Source organism: Furipterus horrens, unplaced genomic scaffold (assembly GCF_987537825.1).
Source record: "Furipterus horrens unplaced genomic scaffold, mFurHor1.1.pri manual_scaffold_3, whole genome shotgun sequence".
In the NCBI taxonomy this organism is placed as follows: domain Eukaryota; kingdom Metazoa; phylum Chordata; class Mammalia; order Chiroptera; family Furipteridae; genus Furipterus; species Furipterus horrens.
The window spans coordinates 201,761,536-201,789,331 of record NW_028327173.1 but is presented as its reverse complement, the minus strand read 5'-3'; the positions used below and the strand labels follow the sequence as shown (position 1 = coordinate 201,789,331).

The 27,796-nt window shown below is 44.4% G+C and overlaps 1 protein-coding gene across 1 annotated transcript in view; it reads left to right on the top strand.

The window, feature by feature from the left end:
- Positions 1–9,798: 9,798 nt before the first annotated feature.
- The window catches only part of FOXN3 (forkhead box N3), a 360,583-nt gene continuing 342,585 nt past the window's right edge, over positions 9,799–27,796 (top strand). Inside the window, exon 1 of the mRNA XM_090271283.1 lies at positions 9,799–9,953. The gene's annotated coding sequence lies outside the window, so the exon portion shown is untranslated. The remainder of the gene's footprint in view (positions 9,954–27,796) is intronic.

The window sequence follows — 27,796 nt, the reverse complement described above, 5'->3', positions numbered from 1 at the left end:
CCAGACTGGTCTGGGGATGACCGTGCAATGGACCCAACAAAGCTGCACCCTGCCCTAGAAGTGCCTGCCACCCTCATGGCTGCTGAATTTGGCTCTGTCCCCTCCTTCCTGTCACTAGCTGCAGGGCGGCCTCAGAGATGCCCCTCCCCCCAGCTGCAAGAAAGACTGGGAAGATGGTCTCTGGTACTTCCAGTCTTTAATGGGGAAGTGGCTTTGCCTCCTAAGGTTGGGGAATCCCCAGGCACAGGAAGGAGGTCACACCCTGGGCAACTAAAAACAGTGACAAATGTCATTCTTGCACTTGAGAATGAGGAGTGTATCTTCAGCTTCTTTATGGGCCCAGACCCAGCACAATGCCCTGCACATAGGAGGGGCCAGCAAAACTTCAATTACAAATGCTCTGCCTACATACGTTCAGGGGTGAGTTACAGCTCATAGGTTACTAACAGCCTAGAGAGCTGAGCAACTTGACGGCACAGATGCTCTTTGCTGTTTAAAGCTGTGGCTCCTTTGCTGAACCTGTCGTAATACGGCCATATTATACTCACATTCTTTGCTGGGGTCTATGTCAAAGCCATTAACAAAACGTACCATCCAGTCAGGGAAAATCTTCTTCTGGCCCCCATGAGTACATCATAGTTTGCATAGTAAAAGAAATAAGGAAAAAAAGTTTTAAATCCTCTGGTGTCTATTAAGTTGGAGAGAGGAAAGATACCATTGACATTTTAAGAGGAGCATCTCAAAAACTGTATTCGGGATGGCGAGTGGTATAACCCACAGTGTGATCGGACAAGACTGTTCTTGCTAGTCCCTGCCCACCAGAAGGGCGAGTGTGGAGCTGACTGACTGGCAAGCCATCCATTTTCTGAGAAGTAAGGGAAGCACCGGGGGCTTAAATGGTAAGGTTATCAAGTTTCTAGAACCAAACAGCTACCTTAAAATGACTTCCACACGGGCAATGTTTTCTTCCTTCTTTTTTTTTTTTCTGACAGTAATGTTTGCTATTTTAACGTACAATATGGTGCCTTGCAGACACTGGAAACTCGGTGACTTTTTTTTCTTGGTGGAGATAACAACTAGAGATAACATAAATTGCCTCTTATTTGGTAAAACCTTGCTGTATTTTTGGACCCTGAGGAGGTATTTTAGTAGAGTATACTAAAAGTGTAGGTGAAGTATTAGACCTACTGGGTGGGCATTACTGAGTTTGATGCATTTTAATAAGATTATTGCCATTTGTTAGATGAGCATTTGTTATACAGATAGAGTAGAGTAGTTCCTGCATACCAGGCATCCAACTTCCTGTAATGCTAATACGGCAAATAACTGTGATACATTTATCAAAACCAAGAAATTGACATTGATACAAGCTGTCGACCCAACTACAGGCTTCATTTGGATCTCTGCCTTTCTTGTTAATTTTCTCAGTACTAGTTTGAGCTGCTTGCTATACAGTAGAACAACGTTAATTCCGAGAACTGGGCTTGGACATAGAAGGGGCTCAGGAAAACTATAAAATCTACCATTTCACATGCCAAATACAAATATGCTTTAAATCCTGACCCGAAATATTTTGCATGTGTGATCTGACTTCATCCTCCCGAGAAACCAAGAGGGGCCAAGGGTGGATACTGTTATATCCGCCTTACAGTTAAGATGGCAGGCAGGACTCAGGATCCAAGCAATCTCTGCAAGACAGTCAGCTGGGACGCCTGGAAGCCAGGACGTGGACCAAGGACTTCCTGATTCCAAAGCCCACGTCAGTGTGACTGTGACGGTCATCACTACAGTACAGACCGAAGGGCATTCTCACAGGTGTGGTACACATACCACCTCTCCATCGGCAGTGTTGCCCAGGACTCACCTCCCGGAGGTCGTCGGGATCTAACTGTGGCTGGTGACCCCGCTGGGGGAAGCTGTTCTGTAACGATGGCGTGTGACTCTAAGTGAAATGTGTCATGTGTGGAATCGGTTCCACCCTTGACACCCTGACCTTGCACTCTCGAACGGGAAGTGCTCCATGGGTCCTCCCTCTGCGGGCTAAGTGTGGTGGGGGGCTGCCTGCGGCTGACCTGCTCCCCGCCAGAACAGCTGAGAGGAGCAGAGCGGAGCACAAACATCCCCACGTGTCTTTTGCTTTTCTTGCCTGAGTGTTTCAAGGCTTAATGAACGTGTGCAAAGAGATCAGAAACGCAGAAATAGAAAGAGCTGGGGACTGCCCGTAGTTGCCGATTACCTGAAGCGAGGCAGCTGCAAAAGGGAGGCCCGGGGAGACTGGAGGGATCTGGGGAGACACAGAGGCCCTCAGCTCAGCAGCCAGCTGCCTGGCCTGGAGCCAGAGCAGACTTGTTTGTGCAGCTTCTGCCCCGAGCTTCCCTCTCAAGGCTTACATTGCAGCGCTGCGCAGGAGTCAGACTCCAGGATAAATAATTCCGCAAGGGCTGAGCCCGAGCAGAGGAAACCGGGCCGGAGGACACAAAGGGCAGCCAATTCTGTAACTGGCCCTGTGGAGATGGGATAAAATGTCACCCGTCTTCCAGTACCGCCAGCGCAGGACTGTCCCCAGATCACTGGATTTGGTCAACGAAGGAGTAAATGTGATAAATAGCAAAGATAGGAGCGAAGCAAAGGGAGCTCTGTTCGTTCCTTTGGACAAGCATGGATTCCTAGTAGTGACTTAGTGCTGTCACCGGTGGGAGGCAATAAATCCCGCATTAAGTGGTGGGTAAAAATAATAAAGTCTGCGTCACGTGCGACTTCACCGTCCCCTGAATGCGTGCTCCTGAAAGGGCGACGCTATTGGTTTCATGGAGAACATTGACGCTTGTGACTCCATAAGGTGAAGGCGGGCGGCATTTTATTGCCATTTAAAGCATACAGAAAAGCAAGCGGAAAATCTGTCTTTCAATATAACCTGATACCACCTGTATATAAAAAGTTAGCCGTACAGGGTTCTCGCCAACAGAGTGAGGATTTGTGTGCATCTGTGTATAAACGGTGGCTGTGTATACAGCGTATTCTAAACTGTTTACGATAATGGAGGGAAAAAGGTTTATTTGGCTAATCCGAAGTTTATATTAGGCTTTCATCATGTTTTTATGTCCTGCCTGGCCTAATAGTTGGGTTGTTATCCATCTCCTGAGCCTACAAGCTGAGGAGGTGGCTGCTGGAAGCCCCCTACAGCCTGGCATGGGGCCAAGGGGACACTTGGAGCCAACCCTACGGTCAATGAGGGAGGGTCACACCACAAGATGCCTGCTCCCATTCAATACCAGGCTGGTCATGTGAAATGGAAAAATCTCCAGAAGGAGAGCCAGGTAGCCACCCCCACTGTGTCTTAATTTCTGAATAGTCAGAGAGGCCAGAAGATGCTCTTGTCCGCAGCCCGCAGCAGGGGGGCTTGTGACAGCCAGGGCCCGCCACAATAGTCCAGTTTGTTCTTTTCCGGACCCTTCACTTGGACTGGTTCCTCTGGGAGTTGTGTCTGTGACTGCCTTCGGTGTATGTAACAAAATGCGGCACCACAGGGCGCTGAAGGATTGTCTTAAACCGCCAGTGACGGCTTCTTTCAGGTCTGCACCTGTTCGGTCTGAATCTGTATAATAATAACCGCCTAATAAGTCTCCTACCTCTGCCTTGCTGCCTTCTAAAGTATCCTTGGTGTACAGATCCTAGGAGGATCCTTGTAAAACACCAAGTCCCTTTCAATACTGTGATGGTGAATTTTATGTGTGAGCATGACTGGGCCACAGGGTCGCACATTGCTTTCCGGTGTGTCTGTGATGGTGTTTTGGATGAGATAAACATTTGAATCTTAAGACCGAATAAAGGAGATTGCCCTTTCCAGTGTGGGTGGGCCTCTGCTAATCTGTTGAGGGCCTGAATAGGACTAGAAGATTGAGTCAGGAAGAACTCATCCTGCCTGATGACCTTGAGCTGGGACATCAGTTCTTTCCTGCCTTCAGATTCAAACTGAAACATCTGTGCTTCCTGGGTCTTCGGCTTGTTGGTGTTTGGGCTGGAACCACAGCATTGGCTCCGGGGCTTCAGCTTGCTGACTGCTGATCTTGGAATTTGCCAGCCTCCATAATCACGTGAGCCAATTCCTTATAATAAACCTTTCTCTATCAATTTAGATCCTATTGGTTCTATTTCTTCGGAGAACCCTAACTGATACAAATACTTTCTTATTTACTGACTTCATTCATTCATTCATTAAAAAAATTTAGTGAGCACCTACTAAGGGGCCAGAAATTGTTTTATGTTCTTGGAAATTATCACTGAACAAAGCAAGGATTCCTAGCCTTGAGGAACTTCTATTTGTGTGTGTGTGTGTGTGTGTGTGTGTGTGTGTGTGTGTGGTGGAGGGGTGGAGGGAGAGACACAATGAATAATTACTAACATGTTAGAAGGTAATAAGTGCAAGGGAAAAAAGTAAAACGGAGAGTAGGACTGGGAAGATCAAGACAAATGGGAGATACATTTGAACAAAGGCCTGAGGGAGCTAAAGGGGTTTGCCATGCAGAAAGCAAGATCAAGTTCAACCCCAGTGGATGCTGGGCCCTGCCTCCATCTCCAGCGGGATCCACAGGCACTTCCTCATCTGAAACCCCGTTTTAGCCACACTGCCATTCTCCCCGCTCCATGCCTTTCCCTGTGCCTAGGATGTCCCCTCCACGGGGACCTTCTCCTCGCCACTTGTGTTTACATCTTACCCCTACTTGTCCTTGAAGATTTAGTTTCATAGCTTCTACCAATGCTGCCTAGTGTGGTGATTCCTTGAGCCTCTTTTTGATGGGAGACTCAAATGTGGGAAAATTTCAGTTTTGGGTAACAGCTAATAAGCTGAGTAATCAATGCATGTAAAAAGCTATTGTCTCAGGAACTGGAGATATGACCCACCTTGACTCCAGGAGACCATAAGCAATGCCACCTTTGTGCCTCAGGAGGACGGGGAGCAATCAAGACGGTATCTGAGCCATTGTACTCCAGGGTGACCACCACCCAGGACACAAAGACCACAGCCTAGGGCACAAGGGCCACTGCCCAGGACACAGATGAAAGAATGCTGCAGCTTTTATCCAATTAACCTTTTCCCTGAATTCCAAACCTCTTACCTACACTTTTCTTCTTATAAAAAGAGTCTGTTTATAATGGAATTGAAGACATCCTGTTAGGGTACAAACCCTCTGTCTTCTCAGATCGCGCACCGTCTGAATAAAGTGCCCATAAAGGTTCAATCCCTGTCTCTGCTTATTGGGTCTGGTTGGTGACAGGCAGCATGAACACCGGCTTTTCCAGTTTCATTTTGGTGTCCAACAGACTTGGATTTCAGTTGTAATTATGCCCCTAAATATCTACACAACTTTGGGCAAGTTGGTTCCTCTGTCCACGGGGAATAAAAATAGTTCCCTGATTATAAGGAACAGAAATGAGGGTATGCAGGGAAAGTGATTCAGTGACTCTCAGCTGCTCTTATTATTGTTCTTCTTCTTCCCCTCCTCCATCCCATGCCCCCTCTCCCCTCTTCCTCTTCTGTCTGTGCTCCTGGGGAGCTCAGGGCCAGCCGCTCACCCCACCCCATGTCATTCTCACTGGTTTTGAAAGCAGGCTCAAGTCTCCCTTCTCAGGCATGGGCCCTAGGCCCTGGCTCCACACCCTGGCTGGCTGCCTTGGTTTCCTCACCCACATCCCTTGCCCCTGTCCCATCATCCTTGTCCCAGATCACATTCTGGCTTCAGATTCAGGCTTTTTCCCGGCTTCCCAGGGCAGCTTAATCCCTTGCCGGGTTGTTTCTTGATGCCTTGACTATGAGACTCCCTGCTTAGTTCCCTGTAAGAAAAGCTTGGACCTCCTGGATCAGGCCTCGCCCCTGCTTGGGATGGGAGGCAATAGGGTTTCTGCATAGGGAAGCAAACCGCTTGACATGTTTATCATAGAGGAAATTTTAAAAAATAGAGTTTACAGTATTTTTATTTATTTTTGACAGTTTTCTATTTACAGGAAAATCCTATTCAGGCCCACATACCTCACACCCAGTTTCCTCTGTTAGTAACCTCTTACATATTACTGTGTGGCGCATTCGTTACAGTCAATAAACCTGTATGGAGCCCTGGCTGCTGTGGCTTAGTGGACTGAGTGTTGGCCTGCGAGCCAAGTGTCACTGGTTCGATTCCCAGTCAGGGCACATGACTAGGTTGCGTGTCAGGTCCCCAGTTGGGGGCGCGAGTGAGAGGCAACCACACAGTGATGTTTTTCTCCCTCTCTTTTCTCCTTCCCCTTCTCTCTAAAAATAAATAAATAAATAAACCCGTATGGATACATTATTACTAGATAAGTCCACACATTAATCAGATTTTCTTAGTTTTCAACCTCATGTCCTTCTTCTGTGCCAGGATCCCACCCCGCACACCACAATACATTTAGTTGTCATGTCTTTTTAAAGCTCCTCTTTGCTGTAAGTTTCTCAGCATTTCCCTGTTTTTGATGACTTTGGTGGTTTTTGAGGCGCGCTCAGGAATTTTGTAAGATGCTCTTTCCCTGGAATTTCCTGATGTGCACAGAAGGAATCCAATGCAGGGGATGGATCATGTAGGTGATGGAGGATTTGAGGTGCCCACAGGGGAAGGTGAAGTTACCCAGACTAATTTCACATCCCTAAGCTGCAGTGTTAGCAGGAAGGGGCAGCGCTACCTAAGCCAGGGCTGGGGTCCCTCGGAAGAAGCCTCAGCCAGATGCAGCCACTACCGGAGATGCCATCAGAGGCGAGAGGGAGGGAGGGGGAGAATTTCTCTGGCTCGTCTTTGCCTCCCACCTCCATTCTCCCTCCAGTCAGCCTTCAGGAGGCTGCACCCAGCAATACAGGGCAGAGGGCATGGCTGTGAACGGCTCTAAAGAAAAACTGGCTCAGACCGAGGCACTTGGCAACACAAACACCCGGGACATGGTTTTATTGCCATGCTTACCCCACTGCTCTGCAATTCCACTGTTTGCCTGCCCCGTGGCTCTGACTGATGACTGGTGCTTTGAGGGCAGTATTTATTTTTGATACCTGGAATCCTAGAACAGTACCTTGCTTATAGTAGGCTTTCAATGTTCGAAATACAATCGAATGAATGAATAAACGCTTTCTTTTGACTCCTACCTCTCTTGTGTGCTCTAGCTTTGAGGAAGGCTCACCACCACCATTTCTTTTCAGCTTCATCACCTTCTGGTGGTGCTAAGATTACTTCGAGCCTAGCATTTGCAACATTTGAGGGTCATGTGGGCGGTGTGACTATAAAATAATTAGATTAGTTTTCAACAAAGGAATCAAGTTGTGTGGTAACCTTCCATATAGTTCCTAAGGAAGATCATCCATATATTCCAGTGAGCTGCCATGCCCAGCTTCCTCCTTATGAGCTACACAAAACAAAGGAATGGATCCTTTTTAAGAATAAAATGTTTCTGTCCTTATAGCTAAATGTCACCCAGCCCTCACCTGGCTGGTACTTAGGTGGGCCGGGACACATCATCAGAGAAGTTCCACTTCCTTTTGGCAGAGGGGAGGAGGAAGTGGACTGCCGCAAACAGAACTGACTGATGAATTTCCCATGGGTGCAGGGGAGCTGAGAATAACGCCCTTGGTTGTCACCTGGTCTGAGCCAGGATGTCCTGGATCTCACTATCAGGCCCTCAGGCATCTGAAACATCTGAGATTCCAGCGTTTTTGAGGACTTTCAGTGCTGGGGCGGTACATAGAAAACTAAGTTCCACTTGAGAAAACCTCATTCCTCTGTGTATAAAGTGGAGTCAATTATTAGTCTCTGCAAAAGAGCAAAAAAGGTGCATAGGTGACGGGAGCACTGCTCAGCCCTCGAGTGTCCGGGGTGCCCTGTGGACAGCCGCAGGACAAAAACCTGACCAGCCCGGGTCTCACTTGCCATCCTGTTTAGCAGAGACTAAAATATTTCCAACGAGCCTCTTCTTTCCATTCTGCTACCCTGCTGCTCTGATAGAGGTGAAACACAGTGACGACAGAAGCCCCTGCATTCTTGTTTTGGATGTCTCATTTCCCACAGTCGTAAGAGAGACATTATAGCGGGGAAGCCAGGGGTGCACTTGAAAAAGCAGAACTCTGGCCCTGATCCGTGTGGCTCAGTTGGTTGGGCGTCATCCCGCAAAGCAAAAGTGTGCCCGATTTGATTCCTGGTTTGGGGCACATGCCTCGTTTGCAGGCCTAGGTCTCTGTCTGGGGCATGTGAGAGCCAACCAATTGATGTTTTTCTCTCATATGGATGTTTCTCTCCCTCTCTTTCTCCCTCCCTTCCTCTCTCTAAAAAGAAATAAATAAAATCTTTAAAAAAAAAAAAGAAAGTTAAAAGCAGAAATCTGTTGAAAATGTGATTTTGGCACATCTCAATTCCTCCACTTTCTCATTTAAAAACTGGGAATTATATGTCTGTCTTACAGCAGAGGTGGGGCAAAGATCACATGAGATCCGTGTGCAAGTACTTTGAAGACCGACAAGTGTAACACATTACAACTAGTTCTTTGCGTGGACATAAGGCAGCAGAAAAGGTGCTTTTGATGTTTAATTAATACTAAAAATCTTCTATTGCATTTATTTAGCTATAATTGGGAAGGAGGAGGGCAAGAGTAATTTTCAAAGGGAATTTTTCTGCTCCAAAAATAGAACCAAGAAAACACATATTTGATTCTCCTTTTGGTGTCAAACCGCAGTGCCACTGTGATTAGCAGTTTCACAGAATTGTGACCTTCAAACTTGGTGATATCAAAGACTGAAAGAAAGCTCCCAGTCTTGAAGCCTTTCAAACAGCCTTTTCAAACTAAAGCACTTTTAGTCTGAAGTAAAGGCTAATAGAATTGTCCTCTTAAATGAGCACTTGCAAGTTTAGAAGTTGCCTTCCAGGTGGGCTTCAGTGAATGAATGTGCTGAGAGGTCACTGAAGGCTCTTTTGGGGGATAATGCTAGTAATCTGTTATAGGAGGTTCATGGAACACCCTTTCCGCAGTTAAAAAAAAATGAGATCTTGCATTTTTCCCAGTGTACATAAGATGATTTGTGTATACATCTAGAATCGTAATTTACTTTCAGTTTACCGAATTTGTGAATTTTTGCAATTGTTTTAATTTGTAATTAAGTTTTCTCTATGAGGCACGCCATATGCCACCATTAATTCTTGTTGATTTCTTAGAAGATACACACGTGCATATTTTGATGCAATTTTTGAGGTCTTTTGAAAATCAGAGGATTACGTGTGTAGCCCTATGGACCTTTGTTATTAAAAATAGCATATGATGATAAAGAAGAGAAGGCCAAATGCAAAAGGACCTGTTAGGAAAAAGAAATTGGAAAGATTGTTGGAAACATTGCTAGCCTTTTTATTTTGCGTTATATTTTTGAAACCTATCGTAGTCGATCCCGCATTGTCTCTTACCGTCTCTGAATGTACACTATCCCACGTGCACCGGGCAAACACCTACGGAAACCAGCTACTGCGTGCTCTGTGCTGGGGCTGCAGCTATGAACAGCTGCCTTCAATGAGTCCAGCTGTAGCAAATGTTTTTCTTTAGCATCTCACGCCAGGATTTGACAGTAAGCTCCAGTTCAGCCGCACATACGGCGTCGGGTTCTGAAAGGGGCCGACGAGCGTTTCGGTTTTCGCGGGGATTCACGGCGCTCAGAGCTGCCTGCCAGACGGGCGGGCGCAGACGCGTCCACCGGCGGGTGCGCGGCACGCACTAGGACCCAGCAGGGCTCCGGGCCCGGGTAGGAGCCGCGCCGCCGACCCCAGGCGGGCGCCGGGGCTGGAGCCGGGGTTCCGGCCGTGTTTGGCTGCAGCTCCGCCGGGAGACGGCGCGACCCGGCGGCGGGGCCACCCGCGAGTCCAGTGCCGCCGCAGCCCCCCAATGCAGCCGCGGGAAGCAGCGCGGGGGGCAGGCGATCGAAGGTAACGAAAATGGGGCTCATTTCCTGCCTCCTGATCTTCTGCTCTGGTTCAGCATTGTCACAAGAAGCCCTCACTGTTCAGGCTGCTGCATTTTGGGGCACCCTTTGATTTTTTTAAGGGGTCCGCCCCCATATTAACACCTGGCTTGATTGATTTATAGCCTGCAGTCCATATGGGAGAGATCCAGGGATGGCAAGTTGCATATTTTCATTAGTTTTGTCTCAAAAGTAAGTTCATTTAAAAAAGAAAAAAGTTTCTCAGGAATTTGTGCATAGGCGTTTAAAATTAAAAAAAAAAAAGGAAGGGAAATGGATACATTTAAAATTTGTCAGCTAATTGATGTAATTCTGTTAATTACTTACTAGGGCATTACTTTTGTGGGCTCTCAGGCGTTACTTTTATTTCCAAGGAACTAACGTGTTAAATGTGGAGTTCGGCTCGGGCAGAGTTTCCAGCATTGCTGTCGCAACTGTTTTGCTATCAATTATAAACACGGTGTCCAATCTGTGGGCAGTGCAAGCCTCCTTTCAAATACTGTAACTGGTTATCCTGATGTGACATCTACAGATGAGCGTTTCCTTGGAGGGCAGTCAGAATATTTCTCATTTTGGAGAAACATTGTTTCTAGGAGAAAACCGTGATGCCTGGCCGGGGAGGCTGAAGAGACTATTTTTCATGCTTTTGTTTGCACGCCCGGATGACATTTAAGGAGGGGAAACTCATTCTTTCTCGGCAGCTTTTTAATTGTGGGATTATTAATTGATTGAATTTATTAGTTTCCGTGGGTTGGGCCCGGACAATTCTCTGTCACAGGATGTGCTTAAGGTGACACGTTTGCTAGCAGTTGGGACACATGATTGCCGGCGTAAAATGTGCCTCGTCGGAAAAGACTGGTCTGCTGGGAGCCTCCGCGCGGAGCGGTGGGAGGCAGGGTGCGAGGGGCTCACCGAGGAAAAAGGGAATCGTTCTCCTGAGCTCAGGAGGAGATCCTGTTATATTCCTTTTGTTCCCTGTTTTTCATTGATCGCCGGCTCTGCCTTAAAGAGGGGAGAGCAGCCGCGAGAGCGCAGAGCCGGGAAGGCTGCGCCGATGACTATAGCTCACTTTAACTCGCGCGCTGATTGGTCAGGAAGACAGACTTGCGAAAACAGTCACCCCAAACCTTCTTTTACAACCGTGCTGTAAATGCAGATTAGCCGTCTCGTGCACAGATTTCTGCAAGACTGATTTTTTTTTTTTTGATTCGAGTGCATTCTGCTTGAGGCACTTTTAAGTTTAGTTTTTTTTTTTTTTTTGTCGTTATTTCTATCAAGATTAAAGTAGGCCATTTTGATGACAAATTTCTTTGCAGACGTCAGCCACTAGCTTACATGTAGAGACAGATCACTTTCCAGTCCATTCTCAATGCTTTCTCCTCTGGAGTTGTAGAATGCAAAGTTGTTCAACTTAGAGTAATTTTTCCTAACCGTTTTCTGATTTGAATATTGAAATAGCTCTGTCAGCAGATGGATGCTTACTTTGATAATGTATCTGTGCTTTGATAATGTGTCTGTACATTGGCATGGAGCATGCACTAAATTTAAGTCTGCAACAGTGAAAAGAAAGGTAATGAAGAAGTAAGTAGTCGAAATTGCCTTCTGGTTTGAGGAGAATGCATTTTAAACCCAAGAAAAAAAGCATTCTTTACCTTTTAAGAATTTGAGTTAGTCAATGTGAAATATTGTCTCTATAAGAAAAAATATAAGGCTGATGAACATCTCCATTTGAGCCTTAAAGCATCATAATTAAAGAAGCACCCTCCCAGAAGTTGTTAAATGTATAAACACTTTTCTGATTGGCTTAAAAATTTAGTCACAGGAAGTGGATGATAGCTAGTAACCATGAGTGGAGACATGGTTGTCATGGAAACTAAGAAGAGTAATTCCCCCCCCTCCCCAGACATACACGACCATAACCACCACTTTAAAAAAAAAAACCCTGCATGTCATCGCAGATGCCTGGAGAACATGTTGGCTTCTGTAAGCTTTCCCACAGCATCTGCTGAAACCTGAGACTGCGCCTGTCAAATCAAGGTCATTTTACAACAACAGCCAAAAATGCAGTCTCCTAGATTTCATTATTGAAACTATGTGAGGGAAAAAACCTTAAAGCAAGGGTGAGCACATGTGCTTACGTGGCATTTTGCTGCTTCTGAGTTGTGCAAGGAAAGGCTAAAAAGGTATTTGAGTGCTTAATTGTGGAATCAAACTCTTTTAAGAGCTGTAAAGACTAGTAACGTACCATGTTACCTGCTGGTGAAAAGCCATTTGGGGGAAGGTATAATGAAGACTTTCCGTTTGCAAGAGGGCTCCGAGTTGAACTCTCACAACTGAATTCCAAGAACTGTGGCATTTTGGAAACCCGCTTCACGGCTGCAAGTGCATGGATGAAAGAAGGCTGTGTCTGGTGTTTTGGGAAGTAAAAGGGAGGGGTTCTCAGTAGCTGAGCAGGAAGAGGAAAACTAAATTGAAATAAGAATGGTTTCCAAAATGCAACTATTATTATTTGGTTAACTTGGAAAAGTTTCCTCTTCTTTTGTGAATAGAGAAGAATGCTTTAATTTTTAGGATAATGAGAGGTTCCCCAAGGTTGTAAATATTTTCAATGTCTTGGTAATGGTTTCAGTGATGGGGGTAAAGAAAAGCTTGGAGACCCTCCTGCTTTCACTTCGCGAAGTGAAAAATAACCAAGGAGGCCCTCTCTTAAATTTTGTCTTTGGGAATGAACATTGAACCTTCTAAATATAGACAATGTGTTTTTTAATTTCTCTAATCTTTCCAGTGGTAGTCTTTACATTGAAAGTTCTTGATGTTCATTTAAAAATCTCTTCTTTCCAGTCACGATGATTGAGAGCATTGCATTGCTTTATCTTAATTGAAAATGGTCAGTTCTAAATCTCATTTAATTAACACTGATATTTTTAAAAAGCAGCAAATTTGCCTTGTTTTCATCAACTAATTGCATGGGGGGGGGAAGAGAGGAGATAGAAAGAATCCTCACATTGTGGGGGTGGGGGTTTAGCATATATTTCAGGACTCCTTGTTGTCAAATATGTAATGGATTGTGATTTGGTGAAAAAGGTTAAGTTTAATGGCACAACTGTTCTTTTAGCAAAGGATTTCCTGTAGGGCTCTTTCTTATCTGTAACTGTGTTCATTGGCAGGAAATATGTCAGTTGCTTGTTTTTACAAACTGAAGGAAATGAATGGGATTTGTTGGTTTCTAGAATCTGCCTTTGTCTGCCAGATAGTTTGCTAAGAACTCTTCATTTCTAAAGGGACTTCTGAGGATCACAATTAAGTCACTCCAAGTCTTTGGCATTTCTGTTTCTTTATTTTTGACTTTGGGACTAGAAAAAATGATCATTGTGTTACTATGTACAACTTATTTTACCAATACAAATTAATAAGATATTCAATAAAGTTCCAATTCATTTTCACTTGTCAGATGTGCACATACGCACTGCAGCAGGGATTTTGACAGCTATGCCAAATTTCTAATAATTAGGATCGAGTACCAACCAAATGCCAGTCTTGATTTTGGATTAGCCTGGATAGGTAAAGGGAGTGAGGCAGCTTCATTCTCTTTGCGTATGAGAAAAGAAATGCATAAAGACTACGTGCCAGGTATATGCCTACTTTGCTGGTGACAAAAATTTGATGTTGGGGGAGGGTTGGAAATTGAGAGTGGGGGGTTGCTAAAACCAGTTTGAGTTCATATGAGAAAAATCTTAACTCAGAAAAGATTTATTGTGCAGAAGTCTGTATTACTTTTGGATATTGTACTTAAATACATTTGTTTTAATTCATGCATGTTTCAAATTCTGGAAGAAGAAGCAGGGAGAGCTTCTTTAAAGGAAAGTAAGTATAGGAACTCCATTTGAAGGGAGGCATCTGGGGCGGGGCTTAGAGTGCCTGAGTGAGAGAACCGTTTGCTGTTGCAATGGTTTTCACACCTTTTTTGAAGATATCATTTTTGATTTACATTTAGCACCAAATGAAATTTTATGCAAGACCTTAGTATGTGAGTGGAATGAAAACAGAGATGCTTTGAGGGGACTGAGAGCCAGGAGCCCAGAGCCTCTGCCTGGGACACATCCTAGGACCCTAGTACTGCTCTGAACACAAGTTGAAAACCACTACTTTTAAAGTGCCCCAAATATTCTCTAAAGGCCGGAGGGAATGGCTGGCAGAATCCGGGAATGTCTTAGTTGAAGAGAGAACTTTTGTCCTGACAGTTTAGGGGGTGCTTGTGTTCAGAGGGAGCAGGAAGAAGGTATGTAATACCATGTACTCTATAATAAGCCAGCATGTAGAAAGGCTGGACTGGCCGTAAGCATGAAAAAGCCTAGGTCCAGTCTATAGGGCGGGAAGGGCAAAGAGTGTCGTAAGGGCTGCTTACAGACCAGGACTCCCTTTTCTTATTAGCGGAAGAAGCATAGCTTGTAGTGTTGGAGATCCATTGGTTATGATTGTACTCTAATGCATGGGTTTATTCTTACTACCTCAGGATATGTTATATCACTGTTATCCTGTCTGTCAGTGAAAATTATTTCATATTAAATGTCATTCATGAAATGAAAGTTTGCCAAACTATAATCTGCTTGGCAGACTTACTGGTGTTTTTGAGTGTTGAGTAAAATGGTAACACACAGCTGATATTTGAATATCATCAAATATATTCAAATTATCTGCTCTACTATGAAATTGACTGAAATGGCAGTGTTGGGATTGGGCTTAGCTCTCCTGTTTTACATCCCAGAAACTACAAGTATTAAGATTTCTAGCGGTGGCGGGCAGAGGAATCGCCTTGTGTGCCACCGATTTTCACTAGCCCTGGTTCTCATACACATGGTTTATGGAGGGGAGGAGAAATCAGCAGAGACGACAGGACAACTGGAGTAGCGCTATATTTCTCAAGGCCACAGCCAGCCTCCGTGTGTTGTTTATGGGAAGCTGCACAGTTGGGGCGCTTATGGAAGAAGAAAATACACACTCCTCTCTCTATTTGCCTATTACTCCCACTGTGCGTGCCATGTTTGTTACTCGCGTGGGGTTAGAGATGGTGATTCAAATAATCAGTGTCCCAGGAAGCCACAGTTCTTCCAACAATTTGTGCTAGAACTTTTTTCTTTGTCTAAAGATTTTACTTATCTATTTTTAGAGAGAGGGGAAGGGAGGGAGAAAGAGAAGGAGAGAAACATGGATGTGAGAGAGAAATATCAATCCGTTGCATCTTGTACGCGACCCAACTGAGGACCGAACCCACAACCTGGGCATGTGCCCCAACTGGGTATTGAACTGGCGACCCTTCACTTCACGGGATGATGCCCAACCAACTGAGCTACGCTAATCAGGGCTGGAATGGTTTCATATATCTAGTATTGCCCCTAGATTATTTTAATTGATTCTTATTATACCTTGTATTAATAGACTACTACTACTAAATAATGATAATAAACATTAGTATCCCACCTTACAGATGAAAAACTGAGGCAAATGTGTTCTCCTTGGTGACCAAGTAGCTCTCACCCTGACTCCAAACTGCAGGCATTTTCCACCCCACTGGCAGTCTCCCAGCTGTTCCTCTGTTTCTGTTCCAGAGGCGTGAACTTCCCTTCCATGCTTAAAATGGACTCTCCTCCTGGGAATAATTGTGGGTTTGGGTGGTGAAAATTTGTTGTGACTCTGGCGAGGAATAGGATTATGCTTCTCGTCATTCTGTGTTCCTGTCGGACCGTTAGTAATGGGAGGGACTTTTGAGTTAGTGATTATCTTCTTTAAATCATCGTCTTTTGATTTTCCCTTCACCTCCCCCTGAGCACATTCACCGATTTGGTAAGTGGACGCCCCTAACCTCAGGGATACGACTTTCCTGAATTACCCTCGTATTGCTCTTAGTCTTTCTGTTGGCGGCATCCTCAGAAACAGACTTCCTAGACCACATTCACTTTTATCACTTGTATGAGCTGCCCAACAAACTCAGGGGTGCAAAGACATCTCTTTTATTTCTTCCTGAATAAAAACAAAAACAAAAACAAAAACAATGGGCTTAAGTTATCAGCTAAGCAAGATGTCCAGTATCTCCTTCTTGGGTCTTCGACCCCTAAATCATGTCTACCCCATATGGGTTTACACAGGCCAAGTGGAGGTCAGTTTGACTTCCTCATCGAAGCAGGGAGCTCTGCCTCTGTGCCCATCTAGAGGACCCCCTATGCTTAGTATACCCACCAATTTGGGGAAACAAATCATCCAGCCATTCATTCAGTGAACAGTGATTGAGCAGCTCCGGTGTCCGGGGAACTGCTGCGCACAGGAGGGTGCAGCCATCACTCCCAGACAGCCCACCATCTGTTCTATCACTCTGGCCTCTTAAACTGTAGGTGCCCTTCTTTCGAAGTCCAAATTCTAAGCTGATATAGATGCTGGACGCGCTGCCCTCCCTCAGCTCCTTCCTCGGGGTATATGCCTTTGTTTTTGTTTAGAAGCTGGCCTTGCAAGTAGGGTTCCAGGGCGGGTAGTTTACTTGGGAGACGATCTCAGGAAGGCACCAGTCGGGGGCACGGGTGGGCGATGAGAAAGAGAAGGCAGCCAGTAGGGACACGGCTCTCCAGTTAGTTACCCCTGCGCAGTGGAGCCTCGGCTCCCTGCAGCTCGCTCAGAGCGCGTGTCCAAGATGCCGCAGGCCGCTTGCCAGTTGATGACTACTGGGTGGGGGTGGGGGGTGGGGGGTGGGGTGGGGGTTGGGGGCTTGACTCCCAGCACGCGAGGGTGGCGTGCGAGCCGGCAGGGCGGGCTTCGGCAGAGGAGGCGCGCGGACACTTGTTGGTGCCGTGGGGTAGCAGCTGCAGGTTGGGCGTGTGCGCTGAGAAGGGAAGGCCTGGAAGGGACTTGGCCGGGGTGGCAGCTGCTTCTACGCCCAGTCTCCGCTCTCCAGCTCCTCCTCCAGTCTCAGAACTGCACACACGTTCGGAGAAGAATCGTTTTTCCAGAGGGCTCCGAACTTCAAAATGGACGAAGATCCTGAGACAGCGATTTTTCAGTCTGAAGGGAACAAGAGGAATGGCCTGAGTGCAGGATCTATGCACGCAGGCAGAGATTTTCAGCAAGGGCGCTCATTCTGTTTTCTTTTCCCCCTTGATCCAACCATCGTCCTCGTTTCCCAGGCGAGAAAACTTGGGCAGCCACTTGTTTGACATCCTACCATCACCTAAGACTCAGTAATGTGGCAACCCTGAGGGGGTTATCGTGAAGGCTGATCATAAAGCTCCTGAAAAGCCCTTGGCACAGAGTCTGGCATGTAGTTACAACTTAAATTATTGTAGCTGTTATTATTTTTATGTTGTTCTTGTTGTCATGTCTCTCTACTTGGGACCTGTGGTGGCTCCCTGGTGGTCACCTTACCGAGTCTGTCCTCCTCAGCCTAACTTTCAAGATCTTCTACAATCTGGCCCTACCCATTGGTGCTCAGGGAATGCGTCACCCCCCCACCCCCGCCCCACTTCTGGCCAGAGTTCATTTATCTCTAAACTTGCCTGGCTCCTTCCAGCTCCCTGCCTCTGATCATCTTGTCTCCTGGCCCGAGCCTTCATCTCCTGCCCTTCACAGGCTGCAAAGTCACTAGTTTGACCCACCTGCAACTCCAGTGTGCGGAAGAATGGCGATGAGTTCACTTTGTCCACAGCAAATCTTCCTCCCCAGAAAACACCCACTGACTATTAGGGAAAAGAAGAATAACTTTTGATCCCCATCCATGCTAAAACTTAGTTTGATCTAATACTCCAAACATTTGCTTAAGATAATGGTCTTCCTAGGAAAGCAATGCCCATTTCTTCACGTTGTCCGCCTTATTTGCCTGTGATGCTGTGTGTGGGAAGGCGTGTCTAGTGCGGTCCTTCCTTTTCTTTCTTCTGGAGGATGAGCAAACTCAGGCTCCTTAGGTGGGCTGGCCTCTGTTCCAAGGGGCTGGGTCTCTTGCCCACTGGTACTGCTTGTTCTATACAGTAGGCCCTTGAATAACATAGTCTTATTCAAGGTGATTTTGTTAAAACAGTATAATGTTTTAATGTTGATGAGCTGCCTTAGAAACTTATCACTTGTTTATATGAATTAGCCCATGGTAAACATGGTTTTTTGTTATAACATGTTGTTTCACTTAAAGTCACAGAGCCTGTCAGTGACGTTGAGGACTTACTGTACTAGCAGTTGAAGGCTGTGGCTTTCATAACACGTAGTCTAGTTCAGTGGTTTTCAAAGACCAACAGTAAGATATAGATACATTCTCAGGAGATTCTAGTAAGCACATAGGGCACATGTGTGCACGGATAGGCCATACAGGATTTTTACTAAATAACGTGTGTAGCTGAAACATAACTTTTACAAGATGGTATTATTCTTGCTATCCTGGGAAAGCACTCTGATCTCTTCCATTCTATTTTATTTAATGAAAAATAAAGTAGCATGGATTGGGACCCAATACATGACTCCCTATTTGTAAGATGAGTTGATCTGGTTGTCCTCTCAGCTTTATCAGAATCCTCTGTGGCATTCATTCCCTGCTGACTCCAGCCCACCTCAGCAGAAAACACTGAGTATTAGCCACACCCGCCATCAAGCCCACTGGCCTGGAGGTCTTTGCAAGGGGTTCTGTCCTCTGGTCAGAGCTGACCTGGGGCACCACTTCATAGCTCCCTGTGCTTGATCATACCGCAGCACCAGGCTGATAAAGCTGTGTCCTGACTGGTTCAGGCGGTCTCCCCTAGGGATCCAGGTGATTCAGGGATTTTCCTCTGCATTTAGGAAGTAATCACCAGAGGTGGATCAGTACAAGCAGCCAACCACGGCACTGTCTTATCTCCTCCCCCGCCCCCCAGTTACCTGGACTGCAAAAGCAGCAAGCTCTTCTCATCCAAGATCTCATAATTTTACCATTGAGTCAGAAAGATTAGGGACTGTACTACCCCTAATTGGTGAAAGCAGCATCTTCTTCAACTGCCTTCGGGTCAATTCTTCGAGCTGGGTCCTCCAGACTCCTATTAAATTGTAGAAAATCCTATCCCAGAGCAAAGCCTGACTTTCAAGACTGGAATTTCTGCCTGTGGCAGAGTCTACTCGTTTCCCATCTATGATCATTCTCTCCAAGTTTTAGCTGGCGTTAGCTAAAAAAACCACATTTCTAAGACTCCCTTGCAGCTAAGAATGGCAAAATTAAAGGCATTGTGATGTTAGTAGATGTGAAGTGTGTGGTTTCTGCTCTGTGTCCTTGTTTTTCTTTATAATTTTACCACATGCATTTTTTAACTCCTGAAACTGTATTGTAGTTTAGTTGTGCATCCTTTCTTCCAAATGAAAGCATGATAGATGTGCCTGTATCTGTCCACAAAGTATCCAGCCACGTACTATGAAAAACAGAGACATTTATTGAAAATGATATGATACAAGAAGCATTGTACATAGGACAGTGAGGCCCCAGTCCCCTTCAAAGTAAGCACCTTGGGACCTCGCCCACTTCTCCCAGTCACCATCAACTGTCCCATCGTATTTTCCTGAATCTCATAGACAGTCTGAAATCTCTTCCCTTTCAAAGGTGATTTTAGTTTTGGGAAAAGCCAGAAGTTGCAGGGCACCACCTCTGGGCTGTAGCGGGGCTGAGTCGCCTGGGTGATTTGAGGTTTTGCCAAAAAATTCTACACGAGACGTGATGCATGAGCCATGCGCGGGCACATTGTTGTGATGAAGCTGCCACTCACCAGTTGCCCACAGCTGCGGCCTTCTGAATCATCTGAATAGTTTCTGTGGAGGAACGTTCAAGCTTAGCACAAATTTTGATGCAGATTCACTGCTCTACTCTCTGTCATTTTGAATGCGATGGCCATACAGCACTAGTCTGCCTCCCCCACTGACTAGTACGTTGTTCACACATGCGCACTCCAGTCCACTCTCCTTGGCTGCCAGGTTACATCGATGTTGTACAAACTATCTCGTTATATTAACAATGCTGGACTCTTTCCAGACAGACCTCATATGTATATTTCCATAATTTTCCTTTTTGTTTTTTGTTCAATATTATGTTCCTGAGAAACACCTGTATTGTTGAGTGTAATGTACTTCAGTTATTTCTTTACTGCCATATAGCATTCCGTGGTGTGGATATACTAAAATTTATCTGTTTTACCATCAATCGCCTTTTGGATTGTTTTGTTTTTACAGTATTACCATGAACAGTCTTAGTAAAGTCTAAAGCTAATATATTTATTCTCCTCTCAAAGAAAGCAAATACCTTAACACCAGTCACACCGCCCACTCTGCAGTGTAGGTCCCACAGGTTAGACATTCTCGTTTTAAAATAAAAATGTTTATTCAGATTTATCCATGTATTTTTGCTTTCTTTTAATTCCTTCTTCCTCTCCCACCCCTCAGATTACACTTAGGATTGACCGAGGGAATACTATTTCAGTTATTGTTTGATGGAAAATTTTATTTTTTCTGTTTTCTTAAAGTATAGTTTTGCTAGATATAAAATATATGTTTGCTAGGTATAAAATTCTGGTTACTTTTTCTCAACACATTAAAGATTTTCCATTGTTTTCTGGCTTCTGCTGAGGAATCAAAGCTAAATCTAATTGCCACTTGTCTGAAGGTATTCTTTCTTCAAGAGTACTTTATAGCTACTTTGAAGACATTCTTTTTTCTTTGGCATATTGTAAATTGCCTAGATGTGCATTTCTTTTTTATGTATTTTTTTAGTTTGTGTGTGTGTGTGTGTGTGTGAATTTTTGGATTGATATTTTCATTAGTTCTGGAAGAGTCTCAGAACTTGTCCCTGTTCTGTACACTTCTCTTTTACGTCTGAATTTCAGATTAGGTGCATGTTAGATTTTTGTTCTCTGTCTTTTGTATGTCTTAACCTCATTTTCATGTTTTCTGTCTCTCAGTATATCTTTATGTGCTATAGTCTAGTTAATTTTTCAGTCTTCTTCATTTCCTGCATTTACTCTGTTTAATCCTGCTTGCAATTTATATGCTTATTTCCTTCTCTTATTTATTTACACATTTATTTTATATTTAGATTGGTGATGATCCCAGGCACCTGGCAGAAACAGATGCAAAATCTAGAGAAACTTGTCTTCAATTCAAACACTAAAGAATTCCCATTGATAAAGTCTCAAATGGACAAACAAACAAATAGAAGGTCACAGTAAAATTTTTTAAAAAATGACAAGTTTAGGATCTAATTATCCTGAATTATTTGATATTTATATAGTTTAAATTTTCAACTATATAATAACTTCCTTGAAGGTGTGAATTTTGTGCTGACCTTTTTTTTTAAAAAAAATTTTATTGATTTGAGAGAGAGAGGAAGGGAGGGGGGGTGAGAGGGAGAAACATCAATTTGTTATTCCCTTATTGATGCATTCATTGGTTGATTTTTGTGTGTACCCTGACCGGAGACTGAACTTGCAAGCTTGGCGTATCAGAACAATGCTCTCCTCAACTGCGCTACCTGGCCCGGGCTTGTGCTGATCTTTTGAAAATGGCCTCTACCACTCAGTTTTGAACATTCAGTGTGCTCTAAAAAAATAATTAAACCTCTAAATGAAAGGAGAATGTTCTTCCAAGGAGATTATTGCTAACATATTTAGGGGTGCAGTGTTGTGGTTTGCAACTTATTATTATTGTCATTCCTTCAACTTCTCTTCTTAGATTTGAAATTTGTCAACATAAATATTTAGAGAAAAAAAAGTAAAGCCCTAAAGTTTGCAAGGGGTTTTACAAACAGTGGCATTTCCATGGAGGATTAGTTTAGTTAAAACCCGCCCTTTCAGTTTCTCATAACAACGAGAATTCATTCAGTCACTCTGGAAATATTTGTTGACATCTAGATACTGCTGAGTGGTCGGGCCTAGGGAGATGATCAGTGTAGATAAGACCCTGCCTTAGAGTGGATTAGATGAAGGGGTGTAGATAAACTGCTTTGGGTGGAGAAAGACCTGTACAGTTGACTTTGGGACTGAGGTAGTGGTTGTGAGGTTCTAGGTTATTTGTATGCTGTGTGAGAAAGCATCTTGGTGCTTTCTCAACAGTAGAGGCCTTACACTCCTTTCCCTCTGGTTTTAGGCTTTGCTTAATGAGGCAACCTTTCTTTCAGGCCAGTATTTAGCAAATCAGCAAGCAGAGGAAGTCAGCTCTTCAATATTCCTCCGGGCCCCAGATAATCTAAGCTGAGCTGGATCCTGGGCGATGGGCCTCAGTATCACTCTACTTGAGTTTAACTCGTTACTTGTTGCTAGGCTGAGTGTTTTCAATGCTTGATTTTTAATTTCTGTTGCTATTGGTTTTAGTAAACGAGAATGACATATGGACCTCAGTTAAATTATTGGGAATCATGATTTGTTTTCTTTTCATTGAGTAGTTTTCTTTCTCTACCACTCTGGATTGTGGATGGGAAAATACACTAATGTCTTAGTAACTAATCTATTATCCACCTGCTCGGATACAAACACAATGCATGTGGCAAATTACTTTATATGCCGATAAAGCCTGTGTTTTGGAAAAATGTTGGGCTGTTTATATACAAAACATTGTTTTGAATCAGGCCATCTGAAACATGCAGCTGAAGATTAGGGAGCTGTATCCTGAATAGGATCATCGACATTCCAGGAAGGGTCAGGTTGGAAAGTACAAGATGTGGCGAGTCTATAATTAGTTATCGACCATGTTTTATTTGATTGAGCATCTCCTTGGGCTCAGCTCTGGCACTGGTCACAGGACAGCTTTCCAGCCCAAAGGCTTTCACTCTCGATGATGACTCAGGTGGCAAATCTAGCTCCCCAAGGGCCAAGGCAGAACAAGCTCTTCACTTTTTCTGTTTTTCCTTCACAGAACAGAGCGTAGAATCCCTGACAGATGAGAACAGAGTGCACCATTTCCAATAAAACTGATGAAATCAGGGAGGGGTGGTAGGTACACCATGCTCTCCTTGGAAATTATGTTTGCTTTCTTCTCAACACTAAGGCGTCTCACTTATCTTGTAAGGAAAATCTCTCTTTTGTTTGGAAGAGCTTCCCAAACTACTCTTTTGAAGGTACCAAATCTCAGCCAAGGACTTTAATGAGACACAGAATTTAGGAGCTAGCGGGCTGGGTGGAATAATTAACTCCCTCCTTTGAAACAATGAGCTGCTGATGGGTCTCTTCCCACATTAAGCAAAGGCTCATTTCTATCCTTAACCCCAAATATTCAGTCACACATAGGGAAGAGACAAGACTTCCATATTCTTGATATGGCCGATGTGATTCTGAAATATATTTATATTTTTAAGTGACATATTCCATGCATTATTGTCAGGAAGACCATATATCCTGATTTATTTGTGGTAGCTTTGGTTTATGCCTACTGCCCCAACATAATTATTCACAGTGAGTGCTTCCTCTCATTTTTCAAAACTGTTCTGGTGTATATGATAAATTGTAGCCACCTCACTTACAATGGTAGTCAGTGTGTCTGTCGACAGTAGATCAGGTTTGTTGACACCAACTCTTCTGCTGAGTAAAGCTGCTTAAAAAAAATTTTTTTTTTAAGAGTCAATTTGAAAGCATTGGAGACCCATCAAGGTGGTCGGGAATTGCAGACCCAAGATTTGGGAAGAGGAAAGTCCTAAGACATGAGCTTAGCTTTTGGATCTTTTTTTGAGATAATTGCCAATTCTAAAAGTGGTGACTAAGAGACTAAGAAATTTAGCACAGCTTTCAACAAACTCATGGTATTGGAGGCATGGAAATTGTATTGAGGACCTGCCAAAAGGCAGAATACCTAATAAACAGCTGAGACTTTCATTTGGAGCCCTAAGTCAAGATGAACCAGAAATAGAAAAATTCTCACAGGGACTGAAGCCAAAAATCAAATATTTTCAGATTAGTGTCCCCAGCTTAAGTGCCTGCCAGAAGCCAAAGAAAAAAGCCTCTTGGGAGGAATATAAATCTTTCAGAGCCACATGTTATCACTGGTGTTTTTCATGTACTATATCTGTCACCCAATGAAAAAGACGAGACATGATTAAAAACAAAGAAAAAAATTGACAAATGAAAAACACCTACAAGAATCCAGATAGTGGATTAATTGTACATGGTCTCTAAAACAACTGTGATAAATATATTCACAGAGGTGAAAGATAAGATTTAAAAACTTGCCAGAGAACTGAAAATCATAAATAAAAAAAAAACAAAAAAACCTAGATCAGAAAAATACAGTTACTGAAGTTAAAACCTAAATAGATGAACTTTTTAGGATGATGGAAATCTTCTAAGACTGCACAACTGAATTGATATACTGAAACCACTGAGTGTACATTTATAGTAGATGAATTTTATGGTATGGAAATTATATTTTAATAAAGCTATGCACTGGAGCAGATGACATTGAAGAGAGAGTTAATGAACTAGAACACAGGGCAGAAGAAAATACCCAAAATAAGGAATGGAGAGGCAGAACAATGGAAAATAAGCACAGGATTTTGAAAGACATGTCAAATATGGTGGAAAGCCTTAATCTACATGTAATTGGAACTTCAGTAGGAGAAGAGAGAGAAAAATGGAACAGAAAAAAATAATTGGAAAAAATGCCTGAGAATTTTCCAAAACCGGGAAATGACACAAAGCCACACAATTAAGAAGCCCTAGGACACCAAACAGGATCAGAGCAAAGAAGCTTTGCCTACAAACAGCATAGTGAGATCTGAAAACAGAAACTAAGGAAAAGCTGAAAAGCACTCAGGGCTTGAGAAGTGGGACCTCTTGTCTTCAAAGGAGCAACAATAAGATTGGTAACTTACTCTTCAACTCAAATAGGTGTCAGAAGGAAATGGAATGATATCTTCAAATTGCTAAAAGAAAACATCTATTAACCATGGATTCTATCTCTGCCTAAGATTGCTCAAAAATGAAGAAAAACTAAACATTTTGAAAATTATTATCCTGACCAGATAATGTACTAAAGGAAATACTTAAAAGCATCATTTGGGAAGAAGGAAAAGTATTCCAGATCAAAGCTCAGAGACGTAGGAGGTCATGATGATAAATAGAAATAATAATTATGTAGTTAAATATAAGTAACTATTAACTATATAAAATAATAGTTTGTCTTGTGGAGTTTAAAATATAGAGGGAATAAAATATATGATCAAACTAAAACTTAAGTGGAGAGATTAATGAAGTTAAATTGTTCTAAAGTCCTTAAATTATATAGGAAGTAATGAAAAACTAATCTGTATTAGTCATTAATAAGTCAAGGATGCATGTTTTAAACTAGATAATTTTTAAAAGGACAATAAAGGAATACATAATAAGCTAAGAGAAGTGGAAAACAGAAAAATAAAAATACTCAGATAATTCAAAAGAAGGTAGAAAATGGGAGAAAAATGCTCCAAATAAAAAAATAGTCGGTTTGCCCTAGCTGGTATGGCTCCGTGGGTTGATTGCTGGCCTGCGAACCAAAAGGTCGCTGGTTCAATTCCCGGTAAGGGCACATGCCTGGGTTGCAAGTCAGGTCCCCTACTGGGGGCATGTGAGAGGCAACTGACTGATGTTTCTCTCCCACGTCGATGTTTTTTTCCCCCCTCTCTTTCTCCCTCCCTTCCTCTTTCTCTGAAAATAAATAAATAAAATCTTTTAAAAAATTAAAAAATAACAGTTTTATATAAACAGAGTAAATACTCTAATTAAAAGTCAAAGATTAATATATTGGACTTCCGAAAAACCTATACTCTGCTTTTAAGAGACATTCCTTACTTTAAAAGATACTGAAGGGCAAAAACAAAAGGAAGTTAAAAAATATACTATGCAAACACTAACCAAAAACAAAAAGATCGTATATCATCGGCAGCCGTCCGTCTCGAGAGACGATGGCGTAGCTTCTTGAGAGTCTATCTGCACCGCCGAGAATGGCTGTGCAGTCCGATTCGGGAGTGACAATCCCTGCCGCACTTGGTACAGGTGAAGGCAGATGGCCGTTGTTGCTGCTGTTGACGCTGCTTCCGCCTCGATCTTTTCTGGGCCGCCTCCTCGTTGCGCGCAGTCTCTGCGCGTGACGTACCTTGCCTGACCGCGAGCCTCCAGGCTAGGCGGTCGTCTGCTTGAACTTCCCATGTGTTGAGATTGATGGAGCATTGTGTCATGTCCTTTTTGCAGATGTCTTTGAACCGCAGTTTTGGGCGCCCTGTCATCCTCTGGCCTTCTGCTAGCTCGCAGTAGAGGAGGTCTTTGGGAATACGGCCTGCATCCATTCTTTTGACATGGCCGAGCCACCTGAGGCGTCTCTCGCTAAGAACTGCATGCAAATTGCTCATATTGGCTCGCTTCAGCACCTCGGTGTTGGGGACCTTATCCTGCCAGGCGACATGCAGGACGCGTCGCAGGCACCTCATGTGGAAGCTGTTGAGTTTCCTTTCGTGCCTTGCGTAGGTGGTCCACGTCTCGCTGCCATAGAGGAGAGTGCTGAGTATGCAGGCTTGGTAGATGCGCAGTCTGGTTTTCTCAGTGAGGCTGGAATTGTTCCACGCTCGCCGGTTCAGTTTGGCCATAACTGTGGCTGCCCTGGCGATTCTCCGGTTGACCTCCAAGTCAACTGACAGAGAGCTCGAGATGGTGGACCCGAGGTAAGTGAAGTCGTTGACAACCTCCAGGGTGTATCCATCGATGGTGATGCATGGGGGAGTCCCCGTGCCTTGAGCCATAACGTTCGTCTTCGTCAGGCTGATGGCTAGTCCAAACTCCTTGCATGCGTGGGAAAGGCAAGTGACTAGCTGCTGGAGTCCCTCTTCGGAGTGTGATGTCAAGGCTGCGTCGTCGGCGAAGAGCATCTCACGGATGAGCACCTTTTTGACTTTGGTTTTGGCTCGTAGACGGGCCAGGTTGTAGAGCTTGCCATCGGATCTGGTGTGAATGAAGACACCCTCGCTGCAGTCCTTAAAGGCGTATTGGAGGAGCATGGAGAAGAAGATTCCGAACAGCGTAGGCGCGAGGACGCAGCCCTGCTTTACTCCGCTGCTGACTGGGAAGGCCTCAGAGGTTGCGCCATTGTAGGACACCGTGCTGTGCATGTTGTCGTGAAAGGACATGACCACAGCAAGCAGATGTGGTGGACATGCTTGCTGTGGACAGCCAATCTTCCGTAGCAAGCTGAAGAGTCCGCTTCGACTGACCAGATCAAACGCCTTCGTGAGGTCGATAAAGGCGAGGTAGAGTGGTTTATGCTGCTCGTGACACTTCTCCTGCAGCTGGCGTAGGGAGAAGATCATGTCCACTGTTGATCGGCCAGCTCTGAAGCCACACTGGGACTCTGGGTAGACGCGGGAAGCAAGGGTCTGCAGGCGGGCAAGAGCGACCCGGGCGAATACTTTGCCGACGACGCTGAGGAGAGAGATGCCCCGGTAGTTGTTGCAGTCGCTGCGGTCTCCTTTGTTCTTGTACATGGTGATAATGTTGGCGTCTCTCATATCCTGGGGGATGTAACCCTCCTTCCAGCAGCGACAGAGTAGATGGTGGAGCGGCTGTAGCAGGACTGGTTTCCCGCTCTTTAGGATTTCTGGGGGGATTCCGTCGCTTCCTGGTGCTTTCCCGCAAGCGAGGCGGTCGATGGCTTTGCCGAGCTCTGCCGCAGTAGGTGGGGTGTCTAGCTCCTCCATGACTGGTAGGTCTGGGATGGCGTTAAGAGCAGTGTCTGTTACGGTGTTCCTCGTCGTGTACAGCTCCAGGTAGTGCTCGGTCCACCGCCGCATTTGCTGTTCCTGGTCAGTGATGACCTCACCTG